Source organism: Pinus tabuliformis, chromosome 5_1, assembly GCF_031772625.1.
Source record: "Pinus tabuliformis cultivar Carrire ecotype Pingquan chromosome 5_1, CPIR1, whole genome shotgun sequence".
Taxonomy (NCBI): domain Eukaryota; kingdom Viridiplantae; phylum Streptophyta; class Pinopsida; order Pinales; family Pinaceae; genus Pinus; species Pinus tabuliformis.
This window is the reverse complement of record NC_142305.1, coordinates 303,657,315-303,667,905: the sequence shown is the minus strand read 5'-3', so window position 1 is coordinate 303,667,905 and position 10,591 is coordinate 303,657,315.

The following is a 10,591-nucleotide window of genomic DNA, read 5'->3' as shown; positions in this document are numbered from 1 at the left end:
CAGGGAGATTTACAGAACATTTTCCATTCAAAACAGCTAAGAGTTTCAGGTGACGAGGTCTTACCACGTCTTTTCTCCCTTTGCAGGTGATATAGCTTTGTACTGTCTTCGCTAGCTCGGTCCAAGGTTCCCCTAGTGCTGCCGACAGAACTCCTTTCCCTTTGACTGTCAAGCTTTGGCCTTCGTCCTGGAAAATTTCCATAGCTTTTTGTAATCTCTCCTTCTTCGGCGTCCATATGGGTCCAGCAGCTGGTAATCCTGAGACTTCCGCGATGATATCCTCTGTAACCTCTATCCGCTTTCCTCCTACTACGGAGTAGTTTTCCTGCAAATTCTGCAGGAATTCCAACGCTACTGCTTCGTTTGATTCTTGCAGGCGGTTGAAGTAATTCAACCATCCTGCGTTTTCCAGGATTTTGCGAGCAGCAGCGGAAACTGTCAGCTTATGAGGTTCGCTCCGGACCGTCTTTCCGCCCATGATTCAACTCAGAAATGGAACAGCAACTGTTTGCGGTATTTGCGACGCAGAAAGGATGATCGATGCCAATTTAGGAAAGGATCACACAGGGCATGCAACAAAAAGAAAAGATCGTGGACGGCAGTCTCCGTGGGATGGAAGCATCATACCGTTAAATCATGCCATTCCTTTGTACATTATTTTGCCCGAATGGTATGCAGCCACGTAATCCATGGAGTAATGAGGTTACTTCCCCCCCCGCGATCTGATAGGCTGCCCACAGCCGTCAAAGAGAGGAGCAGCAGCCAGTCGGGAGTGCAATCATCAAGTACATCATATGAAATTATGCCATGTTGTAAAAAAACAACAAAATGCCGAAACCGAGGCAAAAAGGTGGATCGCGTTTTATATAATCTTGCGTGATATAATGAGGAACCGGGGGATTGGACGTCTGTCAACTGTACGAAGTCTCCAGTAGTCATTGTCAGTTCCGTTGCCATGATCGGTGGTAATGTTCATGCGATAGATATATCGGGGTGTGACATATGATACATGCAAAGGATATAAGAGACAGAAAGATTTAATATCATACCTGTTGGTGTAAATATTACGACTTCGATGCCATTAACAGAGCTCTGCTGCCAACAGGTGTTCATAACCTTGGCAGAGTTGTTTATCTCACCCTCCGGAACCATGATCCTTTGTGTATATTCTGAAGAGTGCTTTGTCAAAATGCAGGCCATTATGCTGGCTTGGTGACCAGATAGTCATAATGCCATTCACAAGGTAGGCGCGAAACGTGGTCAGGCCGGCTCGCGATGAGACCTCCTGTTCCAAGATTTGCTTGTTAATTTATCTTTGGACCATATCCCTGGTGTGGTGGCCATTATGGGAATGCCACTTCGCTTCCACCCTTATGATCATGGTAGGCCGACTCTGAATGAGACCCCCTATCCTGCATTTGACAACTTTCATATTTTGTTTTTGTTTTCTTTTGCAGAGCATCTCTCTTGTTTATTTTCACATCAGGGTGGTTCCGCACTCCTTAAGAGCGGGGAATGGTGGAAGAAGTCTTACGATCCCAACAGATAGATATAAATCGTTCGTTCTTATTCCCAAGTAGTGATCAAAAAAAGATTTTTAGGGAAATCGTCATGATAAAGATCAGCAATAACAATGGTACCGGTAAATGACAATGACAGTGAAGATTAAAAGTTCACGTCCCTCATCTTGTCCTTTTATACATACTGGCTTCATAGTAATAGCGATTTATGATGTGCTGATTTCGGTATCTCATGGTTTATGTTCACCGCATAAGTTCATTGCTGTATCTAAAAGATTGAGGAGACCATGGTCGCAAAGCATCCTCCATAAGGGCGAAAACATGTCAATGGCATTCCTGAGAGAAGAATTCATTCATAGGATACCATTTCTTTGAGAGGAGCAACTGAAAATCGCAAATGTTGTTCCTTTTGAGAAAGGAACAACAAAGACACTCAAATGCTGTTCCTTTTGACAAGGAACAGCAGACACACTCAAGTGCTGTTCCTTTTCGCAAAGGAACAACAGGGACACACAAGTGCTGTTCCTTTTTGCAAAGGAACAACAAAACACACAAGTGCTGTTCCTTTTCGCAAAGGAACAACAAAACACACAAGTGCTGTTCCTTTTCGCAAAGGAACATCAAAACACACAAGTGCTGTTCCTTTTCGCAAAGGAACAGCAAAACACACAAGTGCTGTTCCTTTTCGCAAAGGAACAACAAAACACACAAGTGCTGTTCCTTTTCCTTTTCGCAAAGGAACAGCAAAACACACAAGTGCCGTTCCTTTTCGCAAAGGAACAGCAAAACACACAAGTGCTGTTCCTTTTCGCAAAGGAACAGCAAAACACACAAGTGCTGTTCCTTTTCGCAAAGGAACAACAAAACACACCAGTGCTGTTCCTTTTCGCAAAGGAACAGCAAAACACACCAGTGCTGTTCCTTTTCGCAAAGGAACAGCAAAAACATGCAAGTGTTGTTCCTTTTCGCAAAGGAATAGCAAAACACACCAGTGCTGTTCCTTTTCGCAAAGGAATAGCAAAAACACGCAAGTGCTGTTCCTTTTTGCAAAGGAACAACAAAAACACAAGTGTTGTTCCTTTTCACAAAGGAACAGCAAAAACACGCAAGTGCTGTTCCTTTTCACAAAGGAACAACAAAAAGCACACAGGTGCTGTTCCTTTTCACAAAGGAATAGCAAAAAGCAAAAGTGCTGTTCCTTTCCACAAAGGAACAGCAAAAACACTCAAAAGCTGTTCCTTTTGAAAAGGAACAGCAAAATCACACAAGTGCTGTTCCTTTTCGCAAAGGAACAACAAAGATACTTGGAAAAAAAAATCAAGGAAACATATATACAAGATGTTATGTACAAGTTATGAAATGAATTTCTTAAGCTATAGGTGAGGAAGATTGCGCTTCCTCTCCTAAAAGTTTCATATTAGTATCTTGTCGCAGCTGTTGACAGAAGGATTCCCGAGTGAGTGGCTTTCGATAAAGGCGAACTCGGTGGCCATTTACCTTGAATGCATATCCAGAACCGTCAATTGTGATCAGGGTAAGGGTCCCATTATCATGCACCTTCTGGATTTCGTATGGTCCTAACCATCGAGTCTGGAGTTTCCCCGGGAAATCCTGAAACCGAGAGTCGTATAACAGAGCCCAATCTCCTTCATGAAAGACTTTATTCTTGATAAGTGCATCGTGCCATTTAGCTCGCTGCTGTTGAATCAATGCTGTATTTTGTAATGCAGAGAGCCTGATTTCGTCCAATTCATTAATCTGCTGTAATCGATTGATTTGTGCCTCACTCAGATCTAGGCCGACTTCCTGTGCAGTTCGTAGCGTTCGTATTTCGAATTCTATGGGGAAAATTGGCTGCTTTCCAAACACTAATTGATAGGGTGAATAGCCTGTAGTACTTCTCCATGTGGTTCTGTAGGCCCACAATGCCTCAGGTAGTCGAGCGGCCCAATCTCGCCGATGCGATGCAATGGTTTTTGTTAAAATTGATTCTATTACCTTATTACTACTTTCTACTTGCCCATTTGCCTGCGGATGGTATGGGGTAGTAATCTTATGTTGGACATGGTAATTGTTAAGTGTTGCAGCTAATTTGTTTCCAACAAATTGTGGTCCACCATCGGTGATTAATTCTCTCGGAAGTCCATAACGTACAAACAAATGGAACAAGAATTGTATCACAGAGTCTTCTGTAGCCCTAGGTAATGATTCGGCCTCGACCCATTTAGTAACATAGTCTGTCGCCACCAGAATGTATGTCCTCTGATTTGATGATGGATTGATGGGCCCAACGAAGTCCAGAGCCCATCGTTCAAATGGCTCAATGACCAATTGTGGTCTCAGAGGCATTTCATCAGCTTGGCCAGGTTTTCCTGCTCGCTGGCAGCTGTCACAGGCTTGTGCAAATTTTTTCGCATCCTTGAAAATTGTAGGCCAATAGTATCCGGTCTGCAATACTTTATGTGCTGTTCTTTTTTCAGCGAAATGTCCCCCGCATGGCCCGTCATGGCAAGCTTTTAGAATGTCGAAGATTTCGTCTTCTCGAATACACCTTCTGATTTGCATGTCTGCCCCTGTATGGAACAAATGGCCTCCAATCCATGAAAACCGAGTGCTCTTCTGAACAATCTGCTTGCGTTCCTGAGGGGTTAAGTGTTTTGGTAACTTACCGACTGCGAGGTAATTGGCGACATCTGCATACCAGGGTGTTCGAATAGCAACAACAAAAAGGTGCTCGTCAGGGAATTGATCTTCCACTGCTGCTGTTTCGATTTCTTTCGGTATCCGTGAGAGGAAATCAACTACAGGGTTCTCCTTGCCAGGTCGATCCTTGATTGTGATGTCGAACTCCTGCAATAAGATCAAACACCTGGTTATTCTAGCATTCGTAACAGGTTTATTTGCCAAATATTTGATAGCAGAATGATCTGTATATAACACAACAGGATAGCCTGTAATATAATGTCTAAATTTGTTAACAGCATGTATTACAGCCAGGAATTCCTTTTCAGTAACAGTATAATTGAGTTTGGTAGAGGATAAATTTTTGCTGATATAGTAAATAGCATATGGCTTCTTATCCTCTTCTTGCCCCAGGACTGCACCAATTGCTGTGTCCGAGGCATCAGATGAGATTTGAAATGGCAAATTCCAGTTGGGTCCTCGAAGGACTGGAGCTGTTGATAACAGGTTCTTCAATTCCTTAAAAGCCTGGTCGCATTTTTCTGTCCACAAAAAATCAACATTTCCAGTTAAAGCATATAGAGGTGCAGCAATACGTGAGTAATGTTCTATAAATCGTCTGTAATATCCAGAAAATCCAAGGAAACTGCGTACCTCTGTTTGAGTAGTGGGAGTAGGGATGAGCAAAAGAATCTGAATTTTAGCCGGGTCTACCTGGATGCCAGCTGCTGAGATGTAGTGCCCTAGAATGAGCCCTTCTGTCATCATCATGTAACACTTTTCGTGGCTCAGGCAAAGTCTGGTAGCGATACAACGTTGTAGGACTTTTTCCAGGGTATCCAGAGCTGGGTCAAAATCCTCTCCATATGGTGTAAAGTCATCCATGTACACCTCAAGTCCGTCGTTTATTAGGTCTGCAAAGATGCTGAGAACAACCCTTTGGAATGTAGTAGGGGCATTACATAGGCCGAAGGGTAGTACTCGATAGGCAAACGTTCCCCAAGGGCAAGTAAAGGTAGTTTTATCCTGATCTTTAGGGGCGATTTGGATTTGGTTATATCCGCTGAAGCCATCCAGGAAAGAGAAAAATTTCTTCCCTGCTAAAGTGTCCGGTACTTGATCTATGAATGGGAGGGGAAAGTGATCCTTCTGTGTGGCCTTATTTAACTCCCTGTAATCCACGCAAATCCTCCATTTCCCATTTTTCTTGGGTACCACCACTAGGGGAGAGACCCACTTACTGTCGGAGATGGGGTAAATAAAATTAACATCTAAAAGTTTCTGAAGTTCGGCTTTTACTATTTCTTTTAGATGGGGGTTGAGTCTTCTTTGTGGCTGACGAACAGGTCTTGCATCCTTCTCTATATAAATGTGGTGGGTGCATAATTGAGGATCAATCCCCTTCATGTCAGGGTAATCCCACGCAAATGCTCCCTTATATTTTTGTAACAGATTAACAAGCTTCATTTCTTGATCTGGTGTAAGGTTGACGTTAATATTTAGAGTCTTACCAGGTTCAATTTCCACTACTTTACTATTGGCAACAATAGTTACTGGTATTGTTTGGTCATGTGGATCTTTTAAGGGGTCTTCTTCTAGCTCACTATCAAATGCTGCCTCTATCATAAAACACTGTGTGAGATCTAGGTTCGGTTTGACTGATGAAGTTATTGATAGCATCATCTTCTATTTGATCTTTAAAATCTAAAGCCTTCTGTACAGTCAATGGGGCTCTGATATTGTTAGTAAGGTATGACACAGGATACTGATTGGCTTTGATCATTGGCAGGCTTGGCTGCGCTGGAGGATATAGAACTAGATTTTTAACATCTGGTCCTTTAGTTATAGTCATGTTTCCCTGCCGGCAACCAATGTAGGCATCGGCAGTAGCAAGCCAAGGTCTTCCTAATATTAGCGGATGTCCATCTAGTCGGGTTTTTGGATTAATTACCAGGAAATCAGTTGGATATTCCCAGGAATCTACGGAAACCATGACATCATATAGAGTACCTTCGGGTCGAACTACAGATCGATCTGCCAATTCTAACAAAGTAGAAGTAGGTTCTACTGATGTGATGCCAAGCTTTTGGCAGGTGGAAGTTGTCAAAATATTGATTGCAGCTCCCAAGTCGACTAAAGCGTTAGTCAGGGTTTGACCATAATTTGGACAGTTACAATTGGGTTCCCGGGTTCTTCGTATTTGATAGGTGTCTCTTTTCCTGATAACAGGTCGGATAAATTTCCAACTACTTGGACTCTAGGGTTAGTAGTTATATTCCTCCTTGATTTTTTATGCACAGTTCTTTTATAGTTTTTGCGTATATGGGAATATCTTGAATGGCCTAGAGGAATGGAATTTTTATATACAGGTTTTGTAACTCTCCCAGAATGTCAAAGTCTGGATGTTGCACTGGTCGTGGTATGACTAATCGTTCCGGGAAAGGAGGAGAGGATGTATTTGTTTGTTGATGGGTCTGTTCTTTATTTACATCCTTTTGTTGTAGCGGTTGTTCTATTGGTAACTGATCTTCAATGTGACCTGTTTTGTCTCCCTCTGTTTCTATGATACGTCGAGATCGTAACTGAAGGTCATTGCACTCCTTTAGGTCAAGTCCAGTTTCTGATGTGTCTATGATTTGGATGGATTGGACTGGTCTATTATTAGGATTGGGATTGGGTTGGGCTGGGAGTTGCGGCCTTAAATTAGACTGGGGGTTTTGTTGTAAGGCTGGCAGAGTTGGTTGAGGGAGTGGAATAGTTCCTGTTGACTGATATGTCGATCTTGGCCAATTGGTCTGCCAGGGTGAACCTTGTGAAGTGGGGGGAATCCATTGCGGAGGGTATGAATTGTTCTACCAATATGGTGGGGTGTAGGGAAAATTTGGCCATCCGAATTGGTTTGTCTGATTCATCCATGGATTCGGAGAAGGAAACGGCTGTGATGACCAATTCAGGACTGGGGGTGTAGATTGGTTTTGCCACATACCATATTGCTGAGCATTGTATTGTGGAGGTTGAAAAGAAGAAGCTGGGTCCGAAAACATACCTGATTGCCTAGGTTGCCATTGGCGACATTGGTTAACAAAGTATGCTGGTTCTGATTCTTCTTCTGCTTCCTTGTATACAACCTTCAATCCAGGAAGTGAGGGGCAGCTTTCAGTAAGGTGGTCTTTCATACAGATAGCACATGCTTGAACTGTATCTAGCGGACATTCTTTGTGGCTGTGTTTTCTTCTGCATCGGGGGCAGAAAATTGCCAGATTTTGCTCTGCCTCCATTTGCTTTTGTTTAGCCTGCACAATATCAAGCTGAGTAGTTAATGTCCCTAGGATATCAGTTTTAAAATTTTCTAATAAATTCCCAAGTTCTACCCGTGTTACCCCTTCTGTTGATATTTTGTTATCTCTAACAAACCTATCATATTCTGTTGGGTTTATCCTTGTGCTACCTCTTGAACTCCTAATACATAAATTAATGATATCAGCAAAATTCTCTTGGTAAATATCTCCTTTTCCCATGATATTCAATGTTTCAATCCACTGTTCTTTCATACCTCTAATTAATGCAGTTTTCAACACATTATCAGGCAGAGGTAATGATGCATAGGGGGATCTCTGTAAATTATACTGGAAGCGTTCTACATATTCCTCTAGAGTTTCATTTGGTCTGGCCGTCATTTGGAAGATTTCATCTTTCAGTTCTCTTGACCTACAGTAATCCTGATATTTCTTAAGAAAGGACTCTTTCATTTGCTCCCAATTGTTTATGACTCCACCACCTAGACCCATAAACCATCTCAGAGCTGCTCCCTTCAAAGTAGAGGGAAACAACTTTAATTTCTGAGGGTCAGTGGTGTAATCATACCCTCTACATAACACATCGAATTCAAATAAGAATGCATCAGGGTCCTCTGATGCGAGTCCGTGAAACGTTGGGATGTGTTGAAGAGGAATTGCCTTCATGGGGGAATTTGCAGCAGAATCTACTATAGGATATTGCAATGTAGAAGTTTGGGTATTTGGTTGATTCTACGCCATGGGATCGAATATGTGCCAATAACCTTCCGGGATTTCTAGGAGGGTGTTCCTAGGTTGAGAAGGGGCGGCCTTGGCAGGGGCTGTCTTAATGACACTTCCCTTATCTGGGATTTCTATCTGAAGGAATGGGGTGCTTTCAGTATTAATTCTGGCTGCGCTTCCCTTATCTGGGCTGTTTATCAGCTGGATTATCCTAGGAGGAGATTTCGGTTCCTCTATTTCCCCTATTTCCCCTTCTCCTTCACAAAGGTTGCTTAAGTTCCCTTCTTGCAGCCGTTCTGACACAGGATTTTCAATTTCTTGGAAGTCCTGTTCAACATTCTGACTATGCACCTCAGCGTAGGTTCCAGATGGTGATGCTATAGCCTGAAGGGAACTAGTAGGCTGCTTAGAATGAATCTTTCTGAGGCCTACTGACGGCTGAGATTCAGTTTTCTTGTAGATTTCGTCTATGAAGGTCGTTCGGCCAAGGGTCACCGGTCCTTTGGCTTTCTCAGGTTTGGCTGGGGTTTTGGTATTCTTTTCTAACTTTTTCTGCTTAGTCATGCACTCTAAAAACTACTAAATCCTATCAACCAGTAATTCTACTAAGAGAGCGGACGGTGGAGCAGGGCTTTTACATGCTCCGTACGCAGGTTCTTACCTTCCGTTTTTAAAATCCAACTCCCCCCAGCAGATTTGCGCACTACTCTGTAAAGGGAAAATGGATATTACTCCTCCCCGGCAACGGCGCCAAAATGTAGAGCTGTAACTAGGGTCCCTCACACCGCTAATTATCCCACATTAATAAGTCAATCCGGGAGCGTTTTGTTATTGCAAGGAGTAACTCAATCCGAGGCTGTTTGTCCGAGTAATGCTCGGTAGTATAGTGTCCTAATGATTTGAAAGGAAACAGATGCTAAGCTGTAACGAAACTAACCCAAAAGATAAAATCACACAAGGCAGTTGATCAGTCAAGGGTACGGAAACAATAACCCATCCCTTTAGAAACTGATAAAGAAAGGAAATCAGAGCATGGACTTATAGGTCTGGGGCTAAGCAGCGTCTTGCTGAGGCTCACTACAGCCTTAGGCCTGCTCTCACACTAAGAACAACAAAGGCAGGTAAATCAAGCAGCGAAAAGTAAAATGGAACAACAGTCTGGAAATGGAACAGCAATAACGAAATGGAACAACAATAAAGAAATGGAACAACAGTAAAGAAATGGAACAGCAGTAAAGAAATGGAACAACAGTAAAGAAATGGAACAGCAATCCTCAACCATATGTACACGTTCTCTACTACTACAACAATCTGAGAGTAATGGATGATATGACTATGTTCCTGAACGAAGTAAAATTGCTTTCAAGTCTTACAAATACTATTTCACATGGATCTGATAACAATAACATTCATACCAACATTCCGCTACAGAAATAGCTGAAAGATGCAATTCGAATAGATCCACTTATACAATGCAGAGACATGAGATAAAGGACTCATTCAGATATCAGTTATAACGAAGCATAGCATATCACATAAAAGATGTATCAGATTACTTAAATAATGGAAATAAACAAACCACACAGTATAATAATACAAAAGCAAGTGTCCTTCGGAGCTGGGCCCTTGGCTGCCAATGGAACACTGCCTTAAGTTACTCCAGATGCAGAGACGAAATGAACACCAAGTCTTTTATATTAATCGCATCAACAAAAGTATAACAAAGTCAGGTCTCAGAGAGACTCAATGATTACAGTTGGTTCTGAAATTTAGAATTACAAAAACAGTCCTCCTCCGTTTAATGGCGTAGTGCCTTTATATAACAGAAATGACGGAGGTATCTAGATAATCAAAAGATAAGTTAAAGCAGCGATCCCTCAGGATCAAAGATCCTGAGGGATTCGCTAATCGTTCGATTCTTCTCTTTCCCTTCTTGCGTTCTCCGTCTCAGTATCCTGCATTCTTTCTCTGGGCTATTCGGCTCTAATTTTACTCGATCTTGTCCGCATCCGGTTCCCTGCTGGCGGGATAGTAGTTATTTTCCCTTTGCTTCTTGCTTTCAATCGCCGATCCTTTGTTTCCACGTCTTCCTGCATAGAAAACGTCAATCATTAGCACTTGAGCTTCCTTTATCGATTGTTGCACATTTTATCAAAAACCCTTTATCTTCTTTGAACTCATAATGCAGAAAAGGTTACAATTATTATTGAAAAACCACTAGATTGCTAGTCAAAAGCATACCTTCCAGCTGCTCCACTCCCACGGTTGAGGACATATCAGATAGCCCACCATCAAGCAGTTAGCCCTCCACTTCCTTTCCTCCCAAAGAAAATGCAATGGAATCCCCTGAAATTAATTTTAAAACAGATT